Source organism: Neofelis nebulosa, chromosome 2, assembly GCF_028018385.1.
Source record: "Neofelis nebulosa isolate mNeoNeb1 chromosome 2, mNeoNeb1.pri, whole genome shotgun sequence".
Taxonomy (NCBI): domain Eukaryota; kingdom Metazoa; phylum Chordata; class Mammalia; order Carnivora; family Felidae; genus Neofelis; species Neofelis nebulosa.
Genome location: NC_080783.1, coordinates 193,700,726 through 193,709,945, shown reverse-complemented (window position 1 = coordinate 193,709,945; position 9,220 = coordinate 193,700,726). Strand labels below are relative to the sequence as shown.

Below are 9,220 nucleotides of genomic sequence, written 5' to 3'. Positions count from 1 at the left end.
CCTTTATGTCTGCCCTACATCACCAGGGCCTTGAACCTGGGACCAAGTCACGTGCAAGCTACTTGACCGAGGCCACGTGCCTCTGTAGGAAGCATTCATTCATGGAGTGCATGTTTTGTCGAGTGCTTACTCTGCGTTGGGCCCTGTGCTAAGGGAAACCACAGTGAGCCAGATAGACCTGCCCTCGTTCTAGTGGAGGATATAGATAAGGAGCAGGAAAAAACCAAAAGAAACCAGGTAACTATAGGCTTTGATTAAAGCGAGGAGTGAGAGAGGTTGGTAAAGTGGAGAGTAACACAGGATCTATTCTTAACAGGGCCTAGACTGTCCCTCACCCCTAGGAGGCACACAGTAAGTATTTGCTGACTGACTAAATGAGAAAGTCATTCTTGCAGACATCTGAGGAAGGAGAAAGAGCCAGTCAGACAAAGCGTGGCTAACTCCGGGTAGAGTGAACAGCACGTGCAAAGGCCCTGAGGTAGGAAGAGCTTGGCATGGTGGGGGAGCTGAGGGAGGCCGGTGAGGCTGGAGCCCAGTGAGCTAGGTGTTGAGTAGCATGAGGATTAAAGACGGCCTCTAGTTCCTTCTTGCTCTTCTCCTAGATAGGCAAAGTCTATTTCCTGTCCCCTCAGTTCTGGCCCTTGCCCTATTTTGACCAACAGAATGCAGCAGGAGGGATGCGGTCGCGTTTCAAAGACGGGGCCCTCCAACGCGTGCAGCTTCTGTTTCTGCCACTGACACTCAGCCCGAGCTACGGGGAGACGTACGTGGGAGAGGCGTTTCAGGTAACAGTGCTCGCCGAACTTCAAGCCGCCTCGGGGGACCGCAGCCCAACCGACACCGCGTGGGGCCAGAGAACCGCTCCGCAGAGCCCGGGCGGCTCACAGACCTTTGAGAGACAAATGGGCGTGGCAGTGTTAAGCCACTAAATTTTGGCGTGGCGTGTGACACCGCAGCAGGGAACCGAAACCTAAAGGTGAGCGGAAGTCGACGGACAGGCAGGATCCGGACCCAGCCCCCCGCGACTCCCGGATCCTGCTTCCGTCCACCAAGCTGCGCAACGACAAAGTCTCTGAGTGCCGCTGCCCTGGTGTAATTCCCCTGCCCGTCTGCCTGCCTGTCTCCCATGCTCCTGCCGGCTCTGACTTTGTCAGCCACCTCCTGGGCCTGACCCTTCCCCGGGGACCCGGCTCGGCTGACGCCCACGAAACCCGAATGGCGCACGAGGATCTCCGTCCATCTTGCCATCGTGGCTGCGTCTTTTGTCCCGGCACCAGCGTCCGCGCTGGCCCGGGGGAGGGCTTCCTCCCTCCCAGAAGCCCCGGGGAGCAGGCCGCTGCCCTACTAGCTCTCCCCTGCACTCAGACGTGACTCACTGACCTTTACGAGCCCGAGACTTGATGGGCCTGGTGTTTTATTAACCTAATAAAAAGGCAGTCTGGTTCAGGGGCTTAACATTTCTGGAGAGAGGAAGGCTCTGCCCCCTGGGCATTGGAAGGAAGAAATAGTGTCTTGGGCCGAGCTCCCACAGCACTGTTCTCTGGGACTTCTTTCCAGGAGGCAAAGAACAATTCATTGTATCCCCATCAAACAGCCCCAGCAAGCCACAAAGCTTAATTTAATTTTGTAATCAGTGGAAGCACAGGCAGAGGAAGACTGCTCACTGTTTTCTCCACTTTGCTTTTTAATAGGATATCTGACAGCCCACATAATACAGTGGCTTTATGCAATAAAGAACGTGCACACACGCGCGCACACACACGTACACATGTACTCGCTTCTGCGGGAGAAAGGCAAGCCTCTGGGTTTGGGAGGCCAGAGACCTCCTCCCTTGCTCACTTTGGGGCCTCTGGATAAGTCGCTTCGGTCCTCTGTGCCTCTTTATGGAACAAAGGTATTCTCCTCATCTTTCTCAGATTTAGTGAAAATAATAGCTAATCTTGATGGCGGGCTGAAGACGCGTGCCGGGGAATGTGCGGCGTGTCTCATTGGATCTTAGTAACAAGACTGTAGGGCAGCTCCTGTTAGCGTTTATTTTCTAGAGGGGGGGACCGGAGGCACAGAATGGCTGAGTCGCGTGTCTAAGGACACACAGCCAGGAAGTGGCACAGCTGTGTTCAGAGGGCTCTTAGCTGCAAAAGCAGCAGAAGCTGGTTCTGGATGTTTGAGCGGAAAAGATGCTCATCCAAAGCGTGACCAGAAGCAGTTTGGGGTTGTGCTTCCAAAACCACGCCCCGGAGCTCAGCCTGGCGAGAAAGCCACCTCCGTAGCTGATGCCACCGCCAGGCACACCCTGCTGGTTACACCGTGGCTGAGAACTTGCCTTTCGGCTCCAGCCCCCTGCTCCTGGCTCCAGCGTGGATACCGCTTCTGCCCCAGGGATCCCACCTTTACCCCTGCCGCCCCCGGAGCCAGCAGCCTTGACAGAGCGTCTTCTTTCCCGATTCTCTCACTTCTCATGAGAGTCTGGACCGGTGGGTTTGGCCGGCGGAGCCCAGCTCACCTGCCAGCTCCCTGGTTGCAAAGAGGGGAAAAAGAGAGTTCTGGGTTTTCCCCCCGGAGACACAGAGCACGCGGGACTGGAAGTTCTCCAAACATCCGAGGGAGATCCAAGGGTCCGTAGAGCCAGGAATGAGCCGGATGTCCGCTACTCACCAGGCAGTCCGATCTAGAGCCTGCCCTTGGCCGGATCGGCTGAAACGCTGGGGTGAAAGAGCTCTGTCCAGCATAAGGGCCTTTGGCGGGGTGGGAGGGCTGGGGGAGACTCGGGTGAGTGGCCAGTGAGCGACCACGGTGCCTTTCCATGTGATCTCCCCCTGCCCGTGATAACAATAGTGCACGTGCGTGTGCATTTTTAAAAATTTCCTATGTGCCAGGCACCGTTCTGAGTATCTGACATACGTTAACTTATCTACTATTCACAACAGTCCTTTAAAAAAAAAATGAAGAAAACCGGGGCGCCTGGGTGTCTCAGTCGGTTAAGCGTCCGACTTCAGCTCAGGTCATGATCTCTCGGCTCATGAGTTTGAGCCCCGCGTCGGGCTCTGTGCCGACAGCTCGGAGCCTGGAGCCCAATTGGGATTCTGTATGTCTCTCTCTCTCTCTCTCTCTCTCTTCTTCCCCTGCTCACGCTCTGTCTCTCCTTCAAAATAAATAAACATTAAAAAAATTAAAATTAAAAACAATAAAAAATGAAGAAAATGATCATCCTCATTTGATAGCCGAGGAACTCCCGGAACAGAAAGGTTGAGTAACTTGCTGAAGGACACACAGCCAATAGCGCTGGGATTTAAAGCCAGCGCCGGCTCCAGAGGCCATGCCTGCCACCACTATGCTAACACGTCCACCCGAACGGCACCTCCTCTGTGAAACTTAATAAAAGAGCTCTAGTCTAAGGCCAACCTTCCCTCTTGTGGAACCCACACACCCCCCCCCCCCCCCCCAGGCCTCCAGCCTGTTCTGGCAGGATCTGTCGCTTGCTTTCATTCCATGATCTGTTTTCTGTGGCTCTGTCTCACCCACTGGACTGTAGGGCAGGGACTGACTATGTGTTTGCTTTTTACTCTCTGGGTTGCTAACAGGTTCCTCACTGCGCCTGATGCCTGAGAGACGCTCCGTGCTTGTTGAATCAATGAGAATTTTTGAGCAAATATATAGGGTGGAAAGAAATCATGGCCAGCTCTACATTACTGAAGAGGGGCAAATGTTGTTTCCAGAAGCTCATTTCCTACCCTCCCTCCCATACCTGCAGACTCAATTCTGGGGGCGACAAGAATCTTCCGAGGGCCTTGCCAGGACCTGCTGTGGCCCTGGTCCGATGGAGCAGGTATCCTTAACAGCAGGAATTCTTTCAAACCCTTGGGTATTGGGGAATTTTCCTTAATTAAGCCTGGCAACCCTCCCTGTTAAGAAGGAGGGAAAATAGTAAAGAAGGGATGATATTCATCTCAATTATTACCTTGACATGTTTTTTTAAGTGGTTCTCAAATGTCATCTCTGAACCAGCTACATTGGAGTACCTGTGGATTTCTTTTAAACTACAGATTGATGGGGCGCCTGGGTGGCGCAGTCGGTTAAGCGTCCGACTTCAGCCAGGTCACGATCTCGCGGTCCGTGAGTTCGAGCCCCGCGTCAGGCTCTGGGCTGATGGCTCGGAGCCTGGAGCCTGTTTCCGATTCTGTGTCTCCCTCTCTCTCTCTGCCCCTCCCCCGTTCATGCTCTGTCTCTCTCTGTCCCAAAAATAAATAAAAAACGTTGAAAAAAAAAATTAAACTACAGATTGATGAGCATCCTTGAACTGAGGTGGGACCCAGTACCTGCCTTGGTAGGTAACCCCTGGGGTGTTTCCCCTGCCCGGCTAGGTCTGGGAACCAGTGTTTTGCATCACGTTTGCCACCAGAATGCCATGAAGGATACTGTTGGTCCCTCTGTGTAGGTGGGGCTGGAAAAGTCAAGTGTTTGCCCAAGGTCAGCAGCCAGTGGGTACAGGCCGGGGGCTGAGGCTGAGGACTGCTTAGTAAGCAAGAGGGAAGACAGGAGGGGGCTGGTCGAGGTACTAGAATGCCCGGCATGAATGAAGCAGGAAAAATGATTGCAACAATAGGGAATGACCATCTTGTTTCCTCCTTCCCAGTTCTGTGGCCTCTTGTCAGCCTCCTGGTGCCCAGCTCCCATGGCCGCTCTTGACCTTAGCAGAGACAACCTATCCTGGATGGCCTTGGTCTGACTAGCTGGCCCGTGATTACCCTCTGGGTCTGGGAAGCTACCCTCCTGCCATCTGATTGGGCTGGCAGTCCCTTTCCCTACCCCCGCCTGGCCCTACTATGTCACCTGGCTCATAGCGACATATCTATGACATGCCTTTGGGAGACTGTCCAATGTCTCCACACCCCCAGGCCAGAGCATCCCCCTCTGGGAGTGAGCAGAAAGATTTGCCAGGGCAGAAGGGGGCATATGTTATAAAACGTAAGCCTGACAGGGGTTTGCAAAGCACCTGCTATGACTCTCACGGGAAGATAAGAGAGGGTCCCTGTCCTGGGAGTTCACCATCTTGGTGGGTATTAAGACACTCTCTTGAAAGGCAGAGAAAACCCACTTGATCAAAGGCAGCATCCTAGGATTCAAACAAATTCTCAGACCGTGGGAAACACATAGCTGGAGCCATCCCCGTAAGCAGAGGGCATCACGGAAAGGGGAGAGGAGGTCCTCCTGGAATGTTTCCTCAGGATGTTTGGGGTTTCGGTGGCCAATGTGGTGGTGGAGGCTGCCAGGGGGCCCAAGCCGGGAGACAGGGGTGAACAACGGGCATAGCTCATACTCACAGCACCGGGTAGGGCCAGGCACGACTCTATGCCCCTGGCGTGCGTTACCTACCCCATGAATCCTCGTGACCACCTTCCAAAAGAGGTGCCTATAAGGGAGGCCATTTGACAGATAAGGAAACCAAGGAGCAGGGAGGGGACGGGACTTGTCCAGGGTGGCACAGCTAAGGTAGCAGACCTGGAGTTGGAACACAGGCCATCTGGCTCCAGGGTCCGTGCGCCTGACCGCTCTGCTAGGTTCCCTGTCCGAGCGGAAAGGTGCATGAGGAGGGGAGGTCTAGAACTGCAAGGAGCTCAGACTCCACTGTGGCTGCTTCCTGGTGGGAAAGGCAGGGGAACAGGACCTGAGGCTGACCCTCCAGGTTGGGCAGAGAGGGACGTGGGCAGTGTTGGCATGGGGCATGTGGATGCTTCTGCAGATGGAGAGCTGCTGGGTTTCGAACCCAGGCAGCAGTGGGGTTGCAGGCCCATGGTTGAGGCTAGATGAATCTGGTCCCTGTGTACAGGGTGCTCCAGGTGGACAAAGATGCAGGATGTTTCTGCAAAGCAGAGGCGGGGTTGAGGGTCTGCAGGGGGAGCTGGGAGGGGATGCTGCAAAAGTGGGAGGAGGGGCACTCTTGGGACAGCCTCATCTGGGCCTTCTGCCGGGGCCACTGCCCCTCTCTCCCTGACACTGGCCAGCTGAGTGACTTTGGATGGGTGGCTTTGCCTCCCTGGCCGTCTGCAGAATGAAAGGACACGGTAGAGGTCAAATGAGGCCAGGACCGTCACGACAGGAAGCCGCAAGCACTGTTCAAACGGGAGACGATGCTTCTGCGGCTGATGCCATTTTCCTCCCCTCCATCTATTTGCTTACTGATCTCCAGCCATCTATTTTCAATCTCCCTGTAGGCATTTACCAGTATATTTGTAGCAAGTGACGTCGCATCGTTTTTGGATGTAGCAAGATCATAAATTATAGAAAAACAAATGAACGCCATCCCTGCCTGGGCCTTTGCAATCCTGGTGGTCTTTGCCTCCGGCGGCCGACCCTTTTGTCCGCTCGGCGGCAGCGGCCGTCCATGCTGTGGCCTCGTGGTCCCGCCCAGACCCCAGCCTCTTCGTGGAATACTAACCAGTCCCTCGGGGAGTCCGCGGGGCTCCCAGCCACTCCCTGCCGCTCGGCATCGCCACGTTCTGCCCCATGCACCCCACCTCCCCACAATGAAAGTTCATGGGAGACCCTGGAAGGAGAGCCCTGTGGTTCAGGGTCACTCGTTCGCCACCCTACAAACCATCTGGGGGGCTGGGGAGACCAGGCTCAGCCCAGGTTTGGATTGGGATGCCCGGAAGACAAAACACAGGCCAGTGACTGAAGCGGGAGAGCCAGCAAAGCGTTTTGAGACCTTTTTCAGCCAAGATATCCTGGGTCGGACGTGCAGGGGGCAGTCGAAGATCCAGATTAGAACTCAAGACAAGAGTCTCTGCCGGAGAGGCAGGCTGAGAGTCGTCTCCATAGAGGTTTATATTTAAAGTGGAATGCATCTGCTATTCTGGTGTCAGTGACTTTACTAATGTTGGAAATTAGCTGTTGCCAAACAGTCATCACGGTACAAATAATCTGAAATCTATCCCGTAGTATATCCACTCACTGATAAGTCCTAACGGAGCAGCCACGATGTGCCAGGCACTGCACTAGGCATCAGGGCTGCAGGGGTCAAAAAACAGACATGGTTGCCACCCTCTGGAGTTTAGAACTGAAGGGCGGGGGCGGGGCGGGGTGCAGCAGGTACAATGGTAGAGATACCCCTTAACTACGACTTGGGAGGCTGCAGGGTGAGGAAGGTAGGTGGCGCTCTACCTGAGGGATCTCACCCGGCCTGGGAGCAAAGGACGGTTTCCCTGTGACTTGTGAGATTTAAAGAACCGGCAGGAGTTGGCCAAGTAGGGGAGTAGGGGGAAAGCATGTCAGCAGAGGGAGTAGCACCCCCCCCCCCCGCCCCCGAGGCAGGGAAGAGCTTCTCAGCTTTGCCATCTGCCTAGAGCTTCCAACGGGAGGGGTCTTAGCTCCTACCATGTTTTGTGTCTGTCCTTCTGCAAGGCTGTCCTCCCTCCCCCGACCCCAGATTCTGCCTCTGGAAAGGAGAGCTGCCATGCACGGGGGACCAGCAGAGTATAAAGCTTAGGAATCAGTGAGCCGAGTTCTAGGCCTAGCTCCTCCATTAACAAGCATGTGGTCATTTAATCTCCATGGGGCAACGTCTTCACAGGGTTGACAGGAAAATTAAATATGATAATAGAGATCTGGCCCTCGTCACAGTGCCTAGTACGGAGTGCCAGAACGGCAGCTAACGCGTCCAGTGTGCTAAGCATTCTAAGTAATCCATTTAACTCCTGACCATCCCGTGACGTGGGTGCTGACATACTCCCATTTTACCCACAGTAAAACCCAGGCACAGAGAGGTTATGCAAGTTGACCAAAGCTGCACGGCCCGTAAGTGCCAGAGCCACAGGCACAAACCGAGGGAGGCTGGCTGGGTGAGTCTGCTCAGAGTCCCCACGGCGCGCCTGCCTTCTACGCGAAAGCCAGCGTTTCTGCTCTGGGTATTGTTGTTTCTATTGTCAGACATCCTGACACCACGGCTGTCTGCCAGGCGTCTGAACTGGACCACCTCCTGGAAGCCCTCACTGGCCACCCCGCAGATCAGAGCCCGATCGAGAGGCCTGTACATCTGTGCGAGGGGGGCGCGTGTGTGTGTGGATGCTGCCAGCCAGAGACAAAGAGATGCTGCTTCCAAATCCCCCTCATCTCCAACAGAGAGAGAGAGAGAGAGAGAGAATGCTGGAAAGAGAGGGAGACAGAACTAAGGACAAAGGGAAGAGCCTTAAGCGGTTCCATGTTTAAGAACGGATGTGCATCCGCGAGGGCCGGGGTGAGAAGGGTCTGCGAGCCGAGCAAGCAAGCGTGTCTCCGGGTCCGCGGTGGGTCTGTGGGAGGACCTGCGAGCAGGCCGTGTCTGTGTGTGTGTGTGAGCGTAGCTCTGTGTGCACGGGGAGGAAACGTGCGTGCGGGGGGCACATCTGAGCAGCTTCATGAGCGTCCCCCCGCCCCCGCCCCAGGTAACAATCACAGAGTGGACTGGGACTGAGTCAAGACAGAGGCTGGGTCTTCCCGGGGACACGGGCGCACAGGCCCATCACAGTCTCTGATATTTTATTGATTATACACCAGCCTGGAGGCGATTAGAGTTGGGGCAGCAAAAAAGCAATTTTCCTCCCTTTCTCCTGCTTTCCCTGCCGGCCCTTGCTGCTAAGCTGAGGCCAGCCCTGCGTGGGCAGCCAGAGGACATCTGTGTCATGCTAGTCCAGAGCAGAAGTCCCCGTGCTCGGTGACCACCCTCAGATTCACCAGGGTGCAGGTTCTGCTTTGGAGGGCACATCACTGGAAGGATAGACGCATGGCTTAGGCGGAGACAGAGTGACAGCAGCCTGGTCTGCCCTGCCCGGGCCATGGAGCTGGGTACCTGCCAGCCTTTCAGTTTGGGACCGGATGGAGAAGGCAAGTCTAGGCACACCAGGGTTGGGAGGTCAAGAGCATTCAGACAGGGGGCCCGTCATGATCCTGAAGCCAAAGTAAGGGAGTGTCTTGCCCTGGGGGATGTGGCGGGGATCCACTGGCCTTCATTGTCCTCGCCTTTGCAGTGGGCACAGTCTCTCTTGGGATGACTGGGAGGGGTCACTGATCCATCACCTGGCCCATAGTAGGAGCTCACAGAGCCCAGTGGTGCCATTAGAAGTGAGGGAAACACGGTTCAACCCAGGCTTGCCAAAAGTAAACATGACTTCACTCATATGAGGAACTTAAGATACAAAACAGATGAACATAGGGAAGGGAAGCAAAAATAATATAAAAACAGGGA

The 9,220-nt window shown here is 55.0% G+C and overlaps 1 long non-coding RNA gene across 1 annotated transcript; it reads left to right on the top strand.

The window, feature by feature from the left end:
• The first annotated feature begins 750 nt into the window (after positions 1–750).
• LOC131493567 (uncharacterized) lies at positions 751–4,050 on the top strand. Its single transcript, XR_009252750.1, has 3 exons — positions 751–976; positions 3,752–3,826; positions 3,978–4,050. It is a non-coding gene; the product is annotated as an uncharacterized LOC131493567 (long non-coding RNA).
• The last annotated feature ends 5,170 nt before the right edge of the window (positions 4,051–9,220 follow it).